The sequence below is a fragment of the Amblyomma mixtum genome, chromosome 8, assembly GCF_055824585.1.
Source record: "Amblyomma mixtum isolate Tamu chromosome 8, ASM5582458v1, whole genome shotgun sequence".
In the NCBI taxonomy this organism is placed as follows: domain Eukaryota; kingdom Metazoa; phylum Arthropoda; class Arachnida; order Ixodida; family Ixodidae; genus Amblyomma; species Amblyomma mixtum.
Genome location: NC_143019.1, coordinates 54,539,868 through 54,554,552, shown reverse-complemented (window position 1 = coordinate 54,554,552; position 14,685 = coordinate 54,539,868).

Genomic DNA, 14,685 nt, shown 5'->3' with positions numbered 1-14,685 from the left:
AACTCTTTAACCCAACCCGTCCAGAGTTAGAAAGCATACGGTTAAAACTGCGAAATAACTGCGTAAGCGCTTACTACCACCTGCGTGCTGGCCGCACCTTCTAAAGCTCAACTCTGGAACGAGTTGAAATTGGCTTACCGGGCCCGGATCAGCCATGCGGCGACGGCGTCTTTTCGCAAAGAATTGAAACAAAAGTGTACGCGAGTGTAGGGAGAGAGAGAGAGAGAGAGAGAGAGAGAGAGGGGGGGGGGGGGGGGGGGGGGGGGGGGGGGGGGGGGGCAAAAAAAGAGAGATGTATAGCAGTTGTGTTGTTTGTTAAAAGGAGAGGCGCTCCGTGCCTCAAAGCAGCAGCGAACGGGCACCGAAATTGTCGGCGCGCAACAAAGACGTTCCCACTCATTTTTGTTGGCTGTATACTTGCGTGCGGTATAGTGCGGACGCTATACACAAAGAAAAGATAGCATAGAAAGGCTATAGAAATAAAAGCGTGTTCCCGCAGCCACGTAGCATTGAACGCTACGAAGAAAGGCGGCGGCTCGAAAAATTTTGCCCGTGGTATATAGCTCCCGAAAAACCTAGTCACTCGGCGCAGGCAGGCAGGCAGCGCTAGCACACAGAGGTGCTCTCAGCAAATGGTACAAAGAGGTATACAGGAAGAACGGGCCTTTAATAAAAAGCTGCTTCGATTTGAAGGAGGCGGACGAGTCCATCTTTCTCGATGCTTAATACTTTATTTCCTCTCTAACCTGCCGAGTCTCTGGACCAGCTTTCTTTCTCTCTCTCTTCCGGCTGAGGTCACCCCTCTCGATCGAAAAACAGGACAGAAACCAAACAGAGACGAGAAGTTGCGCATAAAGGAGCCAAGGAACCGATAACGAGGCCAGAAGTAGAGGAGAGAGAGAAAAAAGGCGCCGAGAAAGGAAATGGAGAAAGAAGTGGTATAGTATAAGCAAGGAGCCGGGGCGAGTCTATACGTGACTCGGAAGCACGTCGGTGCGTTTGAAAACAACAAAGACACAAAAAAGCACACAGCATAACGGCTACCGTCCAGTGTGTGTGTATGTGTGTGTGTGCGCGCTGCCTCACTACAGAAGCGTGCAACGTGCTGGATGCTATAAAGAAGCAGTCACGTGATCAGTAGTCGAGTAAGAGGTGGTGTGGTGTAGTAAATGTCAGTGTACAGTAAGGTATATTCAGCGCAGTATAGTATGAATGATGATGATGATGTTATGGCGATTCTCGCTACGGTATGTGTACCTTTAGAAAATGTACATAACAGGTAGTCAGGTAGCCAGGCTGATGATGATGATGAAACAGTAGTAGTACATAGTATAAAGATATTGGCGCTTAGTAACACTGTGTAATGATTCCAGCATTATGTTGATGCAGCTCAAAGGTTTGGTTTGGTTTGGTTTATGGGGTTTAACGTCCCAAAGCGACTAAGGCTATGAGAGACGCCGTAGTGGAGGGCTGCGGAAATTTAGACCACCTGGGGTGTAGTATAGTATAGTATAGTATAGTATAGTATAGTATAGTATAGTATAGTATAGTATAGTATAGTACAGTATAGTATAGTATAGTATAGTATAGTATAGTATAGTATAGTATAGTATAGTATAGTATAGTATAGTATAGTATAGTATAGTATAGTATAGCATAGTACAGCATAGTATAGCATAGTATAACATAGCATAGTATAGTATAGTATAGTATAGTATAGTATAGTATAGTATAGTATAGTATAGTATAGTATAGTATAGTATAGTATAGTATACTTTAGGCGGTACACGTACTAGATAGGGTGCAGTCTAGATATTTGAGCAAGCTGTAGCAAACAGCAGTAGTAGTTTTATTATATGGTTGGAAGTAGGCAAATAGTAAGCAGGTAAAATTATTCGTGCGCTCTATTCAACACAGTTTGTCTATGGTTTGGAAGCGCGCCATTCCCCAATCACGATAGGCGAACGAGATACAACATCAACTGCGCCAAGCAATGACACGGTTCAGCCAGGAAATTTCGTCCCTGATATTAGGGCTAAAGCCTTTAATGGCTGATACTGTCATCTCTTAAACAAAGCGTGTCACACGCGTTTAACTTGGCAACTAAAAGAGATAGAAGAAAACCAGTGGTTGCTTCAGATAGAGGAGGGGAAAATAAACCTAGAAGCGAAGTCTGATGACTGTAAGTTAATTAGTTTATTAATTATAGGCAAAAATGTCAAAACTGCGTCGAAATAGCGTGGACGTCGATATAACCACGTGAACGGTGTGACGTCACAACCACCGGAAGTCATCACAGCATAGTGAAAATTGTCACAAAACGGTCGGAAGAATGTCGGACCTGTGCCAAATTAGCACCTCCACCAAATGTAAGACGGGGGTTTATTGAAGGCACTGGGACCTCAAGAGCAGGGCGGCAACAGTCTGCGCTCAGCCAAAGCGAGCCCAAAGCACGCGCAGCGATGGCACTGCCGCCGCTACACAGAATGTTCGTCTACGTCTTTACAGGAGAAACGTGTAATTAAGCGTAATTAACACTTAAATTCCCCCGAAAGACGTACAATTTGGGTATCGATATAGCCGCGGTAACAGTGTGACGTCACATCCACCGGAAGTCGCCACGGCATAGTGTCCTCGGCTTTCGCCTCTCAACACCTTAGTTGCCAAAGTGTCCACGCAACTCTTTTTCTTTCACAGCTATGTTTAGCTGGGGCATATATAGAGTTATATAGTTCCAGCATAGTTAGATAGCGTCTGCGCGCGTTGCACGGTACTGGGGCTACCGGAGCGAGGACGCCTATTTCCATTTTAACGAGTTGTCGTTGTCGACGTCGAGGTCTCAGCGGCGCCGCGAATTGTTGAGCGGTGGCGCGCGCGTTAGCTGCCGCGTCGTTGCTCCCCACGACGCTAGCGACGCTCGACTCTCTGGAGGCGATGAGCTTTTCAATGAACGCTGCAGGCGCCCACCACGGCGCGTTATCCCTGCCGGCGTTGAGTGCGTTGATACCGTCGCCGTGTATGTACTACTACTTCCTGCCTCGCCTGCCAGTTCCTGAATAATTAAGCGAGCGAGTGCCCTTTTTGTTCTCAACAAACAGTTTTCGCTACGTGGATATGCGTTCTGTCCCTGGCTGTCTGATGCTCACGATAACGCTTGCGGGTGCAGCCGCTTGATGACGGCGGCTGAGCGAAAAACGGTAGCGAACTCGGGATGAGTGTTCGGATTGTGTGCATTGTAGGATACGACGAGGGGTCGGAGTACTTGCTTCGCTGAACACGTTGCAGGACTACTGTCGTCGTTCGTTGTAACACTTTGTACGGAGGTGACGGCTGCACAGTTGACGCCCGCCAGAAATTACCGTGCTCTCTCGCGCAGCTCGTTGGCAATGAAACAGCGCCTTCAACAGCTTGCCGAAAGCCATTCGGTTGCCCGTCATGGTTATGCACTGAATTCCTGCACAGGTGGAGCTCCTCCGCGGCTGAGGCCGTCATGCGTAAAAAACCATATCAGCTTGGTAAGTCAACATCGTCATCGTCATCATCAGCCTGATTACGCCCACTGCAGGGCAAATGCCTCTCCCATGTCCCTCCAATTAACCCTGTCCTCGGCCAGTTGCGACCACCGTATCCCCGCAAACTTCTTAATCTCATCCGTCCACCTAACTTTCTGACGCAAATTGCTGAACAACGAAAAGCGTGTGGCGCAGTAACTTCTTACCGGCACTGTATTTCTGTCACGAGCATTCACGGGGGCTTGAATATAGCTCGACGGTTCAACTCCAGTACAATAAATTGTGATACCCATGTATGGTAGGTTTTCGTTGAGCTCCCGCAACAATACCACTTTGGGGATCAGTTTATTTTTCGAAAGCACTATGTAGTGAGTCATCCTCTACAGGGAGAAGTGCACGTGCCCTGATTGGTCCGTGCACTTACCCCCTCCCTGGTAACTTAACGAGACTGGAGGAGGTGCCCCTTAGAAGGATTAGGGCTGCACTATAAACACGAATAAGCCTATGTGGGAGTATGCTGCCCAAGTTCCGAAGTAGATTTTGATCACTAAATATACAGAGTACTTACTCTTGGCAACAGAGGCATATTCCCACTGCAAAGCACAGTGACCTGATGCAGTTAGCCATATGAGGAGGCTTTTAAACGAGACACCGAAGGTCTTGAGGTTAGCGAATAGGGGAGACTGAAACCACGGTTAAAAATCTTCCATCTGCTAGAACTTCGCATGTTTCGAAGAGGGAATTCGTTTCCGTTGCCAACCGTAAGTATTCCGTATATTCAGTGATAGAAATCTACCTCAGGGCTTAGGAAGCATCGCCTGCCTAGTAAACAGAGTGCGCTAGAGGACAGTTTACTCACCTTTTACTCCCGTATAGGCTGATTCCTGTTGAGAGTGTGGGGCGGTCCTTACCCCGTCGATGACGTACGGATGGGCTCTCAAGAAGACGAAGTGACGAACACATGTCCTAAATGTTCCAAGCCGTCCGTTAAGGTATATCTTTACCACCGTTTGTGGACGTGTCCAGGAAGGCAGGCCTCGAGGTGAATACCAGAGGATGGACTTACGGCTACAAGGGAGGAAACCTGTCCTTGTGGCTAACGGAGAACGCTATGAGCCACCCAGGTTTCTGGAAGAGGATAGCCTCCACGACTTACTCTTAGTGACAGCCTCACGTTATGCCACATGGCAAGTCTTCGAAAGAAAAAAAGTGTGATACTGTTTTTCTTGAGTTATTTTTGTCCGTCTGTCCGTCTGTGCGCCCGTCCGTCCGTCCGTCCTTCTGTCCGTCGGTCCGTCCGTCCGTCCGTTCGTTCGTTCGTTCGTTCGTTCGTCCGTCCGTTCGTTCGTTCGTCCGTCCGTCCGTCCGTCCGTTCGTTCGTTCGTTCGTTCGTTCGTCCGTCCGTCCGTCCGTCCGTCCGTCCGTCCGTCCGTCCGTCCGTCCGTCCGCCTGTCTGTCTGTCTGTCTGTCTGTCTGTCTGTCTGTCTGTCTGTCTGTCTGTCTGTCTGTCTCTCTGTCTGTCTGGCTGTCTGTCTGTCTGTCTGTCTGTCTGTCTGTCTGTCTGTCTGTCTGTCTGTCTGTCTGTCTGTCTGTCTGTCTGTCTGTCTGTCTGTCTGTCTGTCTGTCTGTCTGTCTGTCTGTCTGTCCGTCTGCCCGTCTGTCCGTCCGTCCGTCCGTCCGTCCGTCTGTCTGTCTGTCCGTCTGTCCGTCTGTGCCTGTCTGTCCGTCTGCCCGTCCGTCCGTCTGTCTGTCTGTGCCTGTCTGTGTCTGTCTGGCTGTCTGCGACCGCCACCTCAGGTAAAAACAGGGTACCAGAATGCCCCTGCTCGACCTCACTGAAATGTACCGCCTTTTACACATCAAAAAGAAACAAAAGTTTGTATCTTGATAATCGTTACCTCCAGATGGCTCACGAGATGGATAACGCTGCATGACCTACAGCTATCGACGTCACTTCTTGGCGCTGAAAAAAGGGCGATGAGCGTCTCTTTTTTTTCTTTACTTTTTTATTTCTAGCAATAACAGCACAGTAAAACACCACTTCAACGAACTTCTGTGAAATCTCCCTCCAAAACCCCGATATCCCATGCAAGTTAGATAATACCTCCCTCTTTTCACTCCCTTCACTTCTTTCCTTTATGACATGGTTCCACTGTTCGCCCGGAAGGAGACCGCTACAGCGCCTTTCCTTTCTGCATAACCTCCTCCTCCGTAACCCCTAAACAACCTCCTGACCCCCCCCCCCCCCCCCCCCCCCCCTCCCTGCAAGAAATGCGGAAAGCTTCCTCGCTTAACGTCGAAACCGTCTCACCAAAAGCTATCGGGAGTGCTTCGCAAAACAAGCCAACGCTCTCCAAGCGTTCAACCATCCGCACTTATAAGCAAAGCGCTCTGGCATGCAGGCATCGTGATTCTGCTGTCACGGCTGTCAGCTCCTAGTCGCGCGTGTTTGTGTTGTGATCGCAGGCGGGCCCGCATTTGACGCCTGGTGCGCGGCTCGGTGACAGCACACCGTGACGTTTCAATTATATCAGCTCCGGGCGTGGTGTCCTGAATAAACGCCATTCCCGTCTCTTCCTCTCTTTTCCTGTTTCCTTCCCGCGGCTAAGGATGTGCGGATAAAATTATATCGCCTACGCGACAAAAATCTCGACTCGAACGCTTGCGCACATGGGATGTTTTTCCTTCTCTCAAAGAGCTCTAGCCCTTAATAAATTCGTCCCTTATTAACGGCGGTACAAGTCGAGGGCCCTGTCTCGAGAGAAGCATATCAAAAGACAAAAATCGACCGCTTCCCTCGTCGCTTCAGGATTTAGGTGCTAACGAGCCGGTGGTTTTGAGCGGAGGAATTAGAGTCGCGGGAGCGAAAACAAAAGGAAGAAATCCTCTTAATTACGCAAGTCTTAATACGCACCGCCTGTGTTTCTATATTGAGTTTTTTTTTTTTTTTCGTACAGCTCCCTTCTTTCATGGCGCGCGGCGGAAATAACTGTAATGAAGGCTTATACTGGCTGAACAACGTCGCCCGCCCATACCCTGTCATACTAGTACCGCGCAGCGTGCTGAAAGCTGGCACTGACGTGAGCCAATCAGGGCCGAATTCAAAGTTCGTTTTTGATGGAACAGTGCACAGACATGACGACCGATTAAAGAACAAGACACACACCGACTAGCGCTGAATGGCAACTAATTTTTGATTGAGAAAACAAATTTTATAGACAATAGGCGTTTCACGTCACAGCACATGCGCAAAACACTTTGAAGAGGTATTTCTTCATAAACAATATTGTCACGTAGTTGGTGCTGGTAGCTCGCGTCAAGATGGCAGAGGAACGCCAACACCGAGAAGATGCGACAGCACAACAAGACGGCCAGGGCGGAACGTCAGTTTCTCCTTCAGAAGCGAACAGCGTTGCGCACGAGCTGCGTGCCGAACTGCTGCCGAGCGGCTATTGTTGAACTTGTAGACGCGGATCAGCCACGGGGTGAAAACCTGTCAAAACAGGCACCCTCTCCCCCCCCTCCCTCTTTTAAAGGGACAGTGAGGAGAGCTCTATTAAATTTTTTTTTTATAGCAAAATCCGATAGTTCGGCATTTCATGGCTTTGTTGCCACTTGGCCGGCAGCAAAAGATGCATTTATTTCTTAGAAATTTGGATTCGAAGTTGAAAAAGTTTTTCCCGCCGCTCTAAATCAAACATCGGATTCTCCTATGACGACACAGGACTAAGTGACGTGAAACATGACGTGCACATGACGTAACGCAGACTCCGTGATTTCTGACGGCCAGCAGAGCGGCCTAGCAGCAGCCGAAAAGAAAGCTACCGCCGGCCGCACGTTGAAAGCATCTATCGGCTATTGCGGCTGTCGCTACTGTCGCTTCGTTTGCGATTGCACCGGCGTTTTGCCAACGTTACGATGGACCCCGTTCTCAAAGTCGTCAACGAAATTCTCGCTTAGCATACCGTGTACCTTGTTACCGCTAGCGGAATACCGGGAGCCCGCCTACACCGGTGAGCAAGCGCTGATTGGTCCCGATGCTGCAGGAGCGCGCGTAGCTGCCGAGTACATGGTGCCATCTGGCGACGTCAAGGAGATTTGTGCATGCAATAGGCTGCGCCTCAGTTACAGTACCTCAGTGATTCGTGTTTTCTCGTGCCCCAGTGTTGCTAGAACCAAGACTGTTTTGTCCTATGACGTCACCACGCTTGTACTTGCGAGTTTGGCCTGTGGCGGCGACACCTGTATTTTGGTTCTTGTTCTTTTCTACGTTACAAGAGCTTTGTTGTCAGTATGAGTGGCGTTTTTGTAATCAGGAGCTGGTATTCTGTCGATACAAGCCAACTTCAATTTCTCCTCAGTGTCCCTTTAAAGACGGCTTTCTTACACACTGTAGCCGCCGCGGTGGCTCAGTGGCTATGGTGCTCGGCTGCTGTCCCGAAAGACGCGGGTTCGATCCCAGCCGCGGCGGTTGAATTTCTTTGGAGAAGAAATTCGAGGCCCGTGTACTGTGCGATGTCAGTGCACGTTAAAGAACCCCAGGTGGTCGAAATTTCCGGAGCCCTTCACTACGGCGTCTCTCATAGCCTTAGTCGCTTTGGGACGTTAAACCCCATAAACCAAACCAAACCTTACACACTGTAGTCGTCTTTTTCGGATGATGAAATATGCTTACATTAGTTCCCTTACTGCTTTTATCTCGTTTTTTATATTCCCAATAAAAAATTGCTTTTTCTGTGCGACGCCTGTGCACGTTAAAAAATCCCAGGTGGTCCACATTAATCCGGAGCCCTCCACTAGCATCCCTCATAGCCCTCGTGCAGCTTCAAGACGTTATAACACACATACAACACATTAAGATCGCTGACTGTCTATCACGCACTGCGAATACCGTCTCCCGTGTTTTGAGCAACCTTCAGCCGCTTCGCTTGCATGCCGCAAGGTGGCGCGACAGTCAGCTAACCTCCGAGTTTCTGTCCAATCAGAGCGACATATGGTTTGATTTGGTTTATGGGGTTTAACGTCCAAAAGCAACTAAGGCTATGAGACACGCCGTAGTGGAGGGCTCCGGAAATTTCGACCACCTGGGGTTCTTTAACGTGCACTGACATCTCACAGTACACGAGCCTCTAGAATTTCTCCTTCAAAGAAATTGAACCGCCGCGGCCGGGATCGAACCTGCGTCTTTCGGGTCAGCAGCCGAGCACTATAACCACTGAGCCACCGCGGCGGCATATGTCCATACACAGAACGTATGGAACATTTGGCAAGTGGTATGATCAGTGCACACTGACGCCAAGCGGGTTTTATTGCGTCGTTGCGATAATAGTCGTGTGTCTTCGGTAACAAATTTCTTAATGGCGTCACCACTTCGGAATGACGTAATCACTTCGCACCAAATGGAAAGGCCCCATGCTATCGTATCCATTTGTGAGCCAGTGAGAATAGGCCTCTACGGTCATGAAACCCGGGTAAGCAGGAGTGGTGAGTCTGATGTAACAAAGAAGTTAGTGTCGTTACCACTCTTGCATGACATGACTAGGCATAGCTGGGCATAACTGGGCATAAGGACATAACTGGGCTTTCTAGATGCCTCGGTTAAGCTATGTGCAGTCATGCATAGCTGCAATAAAACATTATTCTTAGTACATATGCCTCTGCGTGTTCTGTGGTAAAAGCTAAAAGAATGTCATATTGGGATACATTCGTATCGTCCATACGTGCTGTACCCAGTATCACCGTCATCCCACTCATTTGTTGAGCTCGGCCGCTGAAAACGTTTCAGAAGAAAAAGCGTTTATATCCCTTTTAATTGCAAACGACTAAAGTCTTCTTTGCTTGCCTGAAAAGTGATCAGGCATGCTGGGCGGTTGGGTCATCAAATGTCAATCAACATTGCAGTCACACCAAGTTTTCTGTGGGTCTGAAATTTCCATCAGTAAACCACTCAAGCTTCTCTCTCTCTCTCTCTCTCATCGGACCAAGCTTCCAGCGAGGCTGCTATAAGTTTCAAGCCAGCTGCCCAGAGTTCAGAAAAAAACCCAATGGAGTGACAGATTGAGAAGCAAAGTACAGTCCTCTTCGCTGCTTGGTTACCATATGTCTGGTAAGCCCATGGGATGTATCAACCCGCGAAAAATACGACCTGCACACGACGCCTCCTCTTCCATTATATACAGACACACCCGTCGAACATAAGGTCGTCGACCTCGAGCCGACTGCCCACTGGGAACGCCACCACGGCGATTTCTTTCACTTTGAAATGAAACGTTTTAATCACCGCCTCCTTTCGCCGCCTTTCGCCATCGTACCAAGAATAAGATCAAAAAGCGGTGCGCAAACCATCCAGGCAGACAGTTTCTCTCCGGTCTGGTGACAAGGACGATCATCAGTCATGCTGGCCAGACTGGCGGGGAAAGGGAGAATTCTATGGCGCCGACAACAGTGAAAGTGGGATGTTCGTCTCCCGACACGTAAGCCATACCGACGGCAACAGCAGTCCGCTTACCACTGTTGAGTGCAGTGCGGCGGAAAGCCCGACCCGACCCTTTAAAAGGAACTGCGCGCACCACCTTTTCAGTCCCTCATCCCACAGCCACTTCATTTAAGTTAGAAATCTGTTAGTTCTTAAGATATTCGATGTATTATGATTGATTGATTGATTGATTGATTGATTGATTGATTGATTGATTGATTGATTGATTGATTGATTGATTGATTGATTGATTGATTGATTGATTGAAAGGATCGATCGGTCGGTTCGTTCGTTCGTTCATTCATTCAGTGTCTGATTGACTTATTGCTTTATTTATTGATTCATTAACCGATCAGTCGTCTCGTTGGTTGACTAATACGCTGACTGATCGGCTGGTTGAGTCTTCATTGGATGGTTGACTTACTGGTTGGCTAACTTTCATTACTTGATGGGCTGGCTTATTAGCTGGTCGATTGATTTATCGCTAACTGGTCTCTTGTTTTACTGATGGGTGGACATATGGTGATTGTTTGGCTTGTATATTAGCAGATTAATTGATTGTTGTTGAAATTCTAATCGTTTTCGGAGAATTACAAGACTGTGTTTCATTGCAATAAATTTACATGCGACGTCATCCGATGATGCACTGCCTTTTACTAAAAGATAGACGTAGTAGCCATGGTAATTTAGGAGAACATCATTTTCAGTTCCCGCATTTCGCCAATTTCTGCCCCAAATTCAGGCACGCCGATTCAAGCACGAGCTCATCAAAACACTTTCAAAGAGACGGGAAAGGAACTTCGATGCGACTATACAATGAGGTTTGTGAATTGCCACGAGAACACAGCGGGGTTGAAACGTCAGTGTTCCGACTTCCAACACGTCACGGCACTCCCGACAGGCCAAGGGAGTCTTAACCTACGCAATGGGTCAGTACGTGTCGTTCGACGTCAACTGTGCACCTTCTACGCCTCCCGAAATATTATTCCCGCAAAGATCCCAATCTTGGGTGCGGGTTTCTATCCCCAGTGCCGCAGGGTACCCACCGGTGATACAATGGGTACAAGCTTTCCCCTGCCTGGCGCTCGGCTTCTTTAGGGTGAAATGCTTTGGAAATGGGTCTTTGACCCCACCTTGTGCAATACAAACTACCTTGTGCTATTGGCGCTCTTTGGTCAAAGATGCCCTTCCGCTATAAAATTCATCCTAATCATCGAAGTTTCCAATCTTATCCGCCGACCTGAATTTCACCCGCCCCCTGCTACTCTCGCCCTATCTTGGAATCCATTTCGTTACACTTAATGACCACTGGCCATCTTGTCATCGCATTCCATGCCCTGCCCATGACCATTTCTTCTTCTTGATTTTATCTGGAATATCGTTATTAATGCGGGAGCATTATACGTCTCTGTCTCGTCAGCAAAAAAGTGTACGCAAATCTGTCCGCACGATTGCGTCATTCTTTGAAAGTGTGATTGCGTCATGCATGAAAGTGTGATTGTGACAAATAGTGAGTGATAAAATGTTGCCGTGGGAAAAATTTCGTTCATGAGGCGCAATAAGCGAATTAATTAAACGCGAAAAAAGGCAAAAAAATACGCTTAGACGTCAAAATAGCCTCGGACGTCGATATAGTGCATGGACGTCAGAACAGCCGCGGACGTCGACATAGTGTGTGGACGTTTTGCTTTCGAATTGCTCCAATGCGGGTCGCCGCGGTGATCTCAAAGTTTTTCGTGTTCGCGGCCGAATTTCGATGAAGGCGAAATTCTAGAGTCCCGTGTACTGTGCGATGTCAGTGCACGTTACAGAACCCCAGGCGGTCGAAATTTTCGGAGCCCTTCACTACGGCGTCCCTCATAGCCCGAGTCGCTTAGGGACGTTAAACCCCAATAAACCAAACCAAACCAAAGTAACTCACAAATACACGGACAGATCCTCAAGCAACTTCGTAACTTCCGGCGCATAAGGCTGACCTTCCACACCTCACTTCGACCACATTGCATGCAACTCTAGTTGCATGCGCTCAAACCAGAGCGTATTCCCCGATCCTCCGTCTCGTTCGTTTCTAGTTTCCCTTTTTTTATTTATGCACCGTCCTCTAGTGAACGCTGATACCATGTGTGAAGGGTACGGGGTCCCTTCGGAGACCAGGCTTTCCCTAACGGCGCCCCGTGGACGGCGATGGTCCTGCAGAAGCTGGCAGGTCATTAGGAAAGAAAGCCGGCTGATCCCCGAGGCACGTGAAGCGGGACTCTGTTTTTGCGCCACACGAGCGCGCATAACTGGGTCCACGCGCCTGGGATGCTGCCCAGTCGGTTCTCTTTTAGAAAAGCTGCTCGCGGGGGAAAAACAACGAACAGATAGTGAAGCACGTCATGTCAAAGTAAGCGAGGAGATGAAAGGAGGAAGGATCCTGCGAACTGGCCAGGAAACTCAGGAACGCACGCAAACTTAGTGTGGAAAAATATATATATAAAAGTTCACAAGCCCCTCGTCTTTCTTCCCCCAAACTGCCGACAAGTCGCCCCCAGAAAGTGACGCTCGCGGGCACTCAGAAAGCGCTCACAGAGTGAATGCGTAAGCCGCTCTTATTAATGACGTCTTTTGGGGCGGAAACGGTGTTTGTGTCGGAGGCCGCCGCGCTATATGATGGACTAGCTCGGGTCTAAGGGCGGTAACAACTGGAAGTAACCAGGGAAGCTTAAAGGTGCACTAAAGAGGAATCCGAACTAGTCTTTTTACCGTGGAAACTCGATCTACACGTTCCCGACATTCTTAGAAACGTCGAATTGCTGTCCTGTGCGGCCGATTTCCCTGTTTTAAATTGGATTAAACGACCCGGCTCCTGGCTTTTCTTTAACTCACTACTGAGTCAACTAACGCGTGGAGTGACTTTCAGGTAGTCGCGTGGCGGCTTCGCTTTCGCTTTTATTTTGTTTTTTTAGGTTTCGGTGAATAAATGGGTCCAGTAGGAGACTACATAGCTGCAAATTAGGCCCACGGAAATAAAAATACGCGTGGACTCTTTGCTTTCGCCGATCGCTACGTATCACTTCGCCGATGACAGAGCGGCAAGCCGGTACTGGACTGGCTGAAATGCTGGTTGACTGCTCCTACGGTCTGCGGTGAATTCAAAAACAAGACGGGAGCCGGGTCGTTTAATCCTTTTAAATGAGGAAAATCGGCCGCACAGGACAATGATTCGAAGTTTCTAAAATTGCTCGGAGAGTGTACATCGGGTTCCCGCTGTAAAAAATACGAGTTCAGATTCCTCTTTAGTGCACCTTTAAGGGTGCAGAGCCCCTGCCTTCATCGACGATCGAACTGACGAACTATAGGCCTGGTCAAAAGGCGCGAATTACCTAATGGTAGATGCAGTAGTCTTGTCCAAAAGACTTAGGGCCGCATGGTCTTCTTTTGAGTCGGGCACCTGCCCTTGAGCCGGACGTAGTTGGACCCTTACGACACACTTCAAGCTCGAAATGCTGGAGGGATGAGGGCAAAAGTTTTGCACCATCTTTCCCTGAGGTCTGGAACTTCAGTTTTCTCGTATAACTAACTGCTCAACTGCACGGCTCAAAAGCAAGCCTTGTGACGTGTGCACTTTTGACCGAGGCTGTACACATAGGACGCGCATGCAAGCTGACACTAATTTAATACTAGCACTCCATCCATCGCAGCATGATGACCTGAGCTCATACACCTCCTGGGAGCAGGAGGGTAGTTTCTTCTTCTTCTTCTTCTTCTTCACCTCTTTATAATGGCGAGGAGGGTAGTTTGTGTGACGCACTTCTTTTTCTTTTGCTTTATTCGCGGAAAAGAACATGGTCATCATCGTTCATTCATTAATGAAAGATTTGTCGCTGATGAGGGTGCGGGAGGGAAAGGGCTCTAGTGGAAGGATGACCACCCGATCTTACAGTCAGAATAACTATAGTCAAATACAACTCAAGAAAAAAGCGGCTTCTCCCCGTCAAAGGACCCCTTTCCAACCAATGGCGTCGGCAGACTGTCATATACCTGCTGACGTCACAATGAAGGGAGCGGCTTAACATGCAGGGAGGGGTCTATCCCAGACCATGGAGAGAGGGGACCATCCCATTTTATCTGGCGCTCTCTGCATTGTCGCGCTGGCAGGTTGATGAGAATCGGCAGACGCCATTGGCTGGAAGGGGGTCCTTTGACGAGGAAAAGACGCTTCGTTCTTGAGCTGTATTCGACGAATTAATGATAGCACGATTACTATATCGCTGTGGGTGATTATTGCGACCATTCGATCGGCGACATCTTATACTGCATCATATGACGGGATAATGCAATTGAATCGTCAAAAGTTAAGAAAAAAATGCGAAAAATCATCTGAAAAAATAGCCAGCCAGTTGAAATAACCTTCGCTGACTTTTGTCGAATGCTGAACGGACAAAGCAACAAACAAGGCTAATACTCGGGACTAGGCGCGTGTCACCGCTTCATCCACCTGTTATCATTCTTTAAAAGAAAACGCAGGGACAGGAATTAAGAGGATAACGTGGAGACAGCTTCAGAAAGCACGTATATAAAAGCAATGCGTGGTGTCGTCGAAAATGAAACTAACAACAGCTGTAGTTAGTTTTCGCAATACCTTAAAGGGCAACTCCGGCGATTTTTCGATGTTCATCGATCGAAATGAAATCTTAACTCTGTATTCTTTATGGT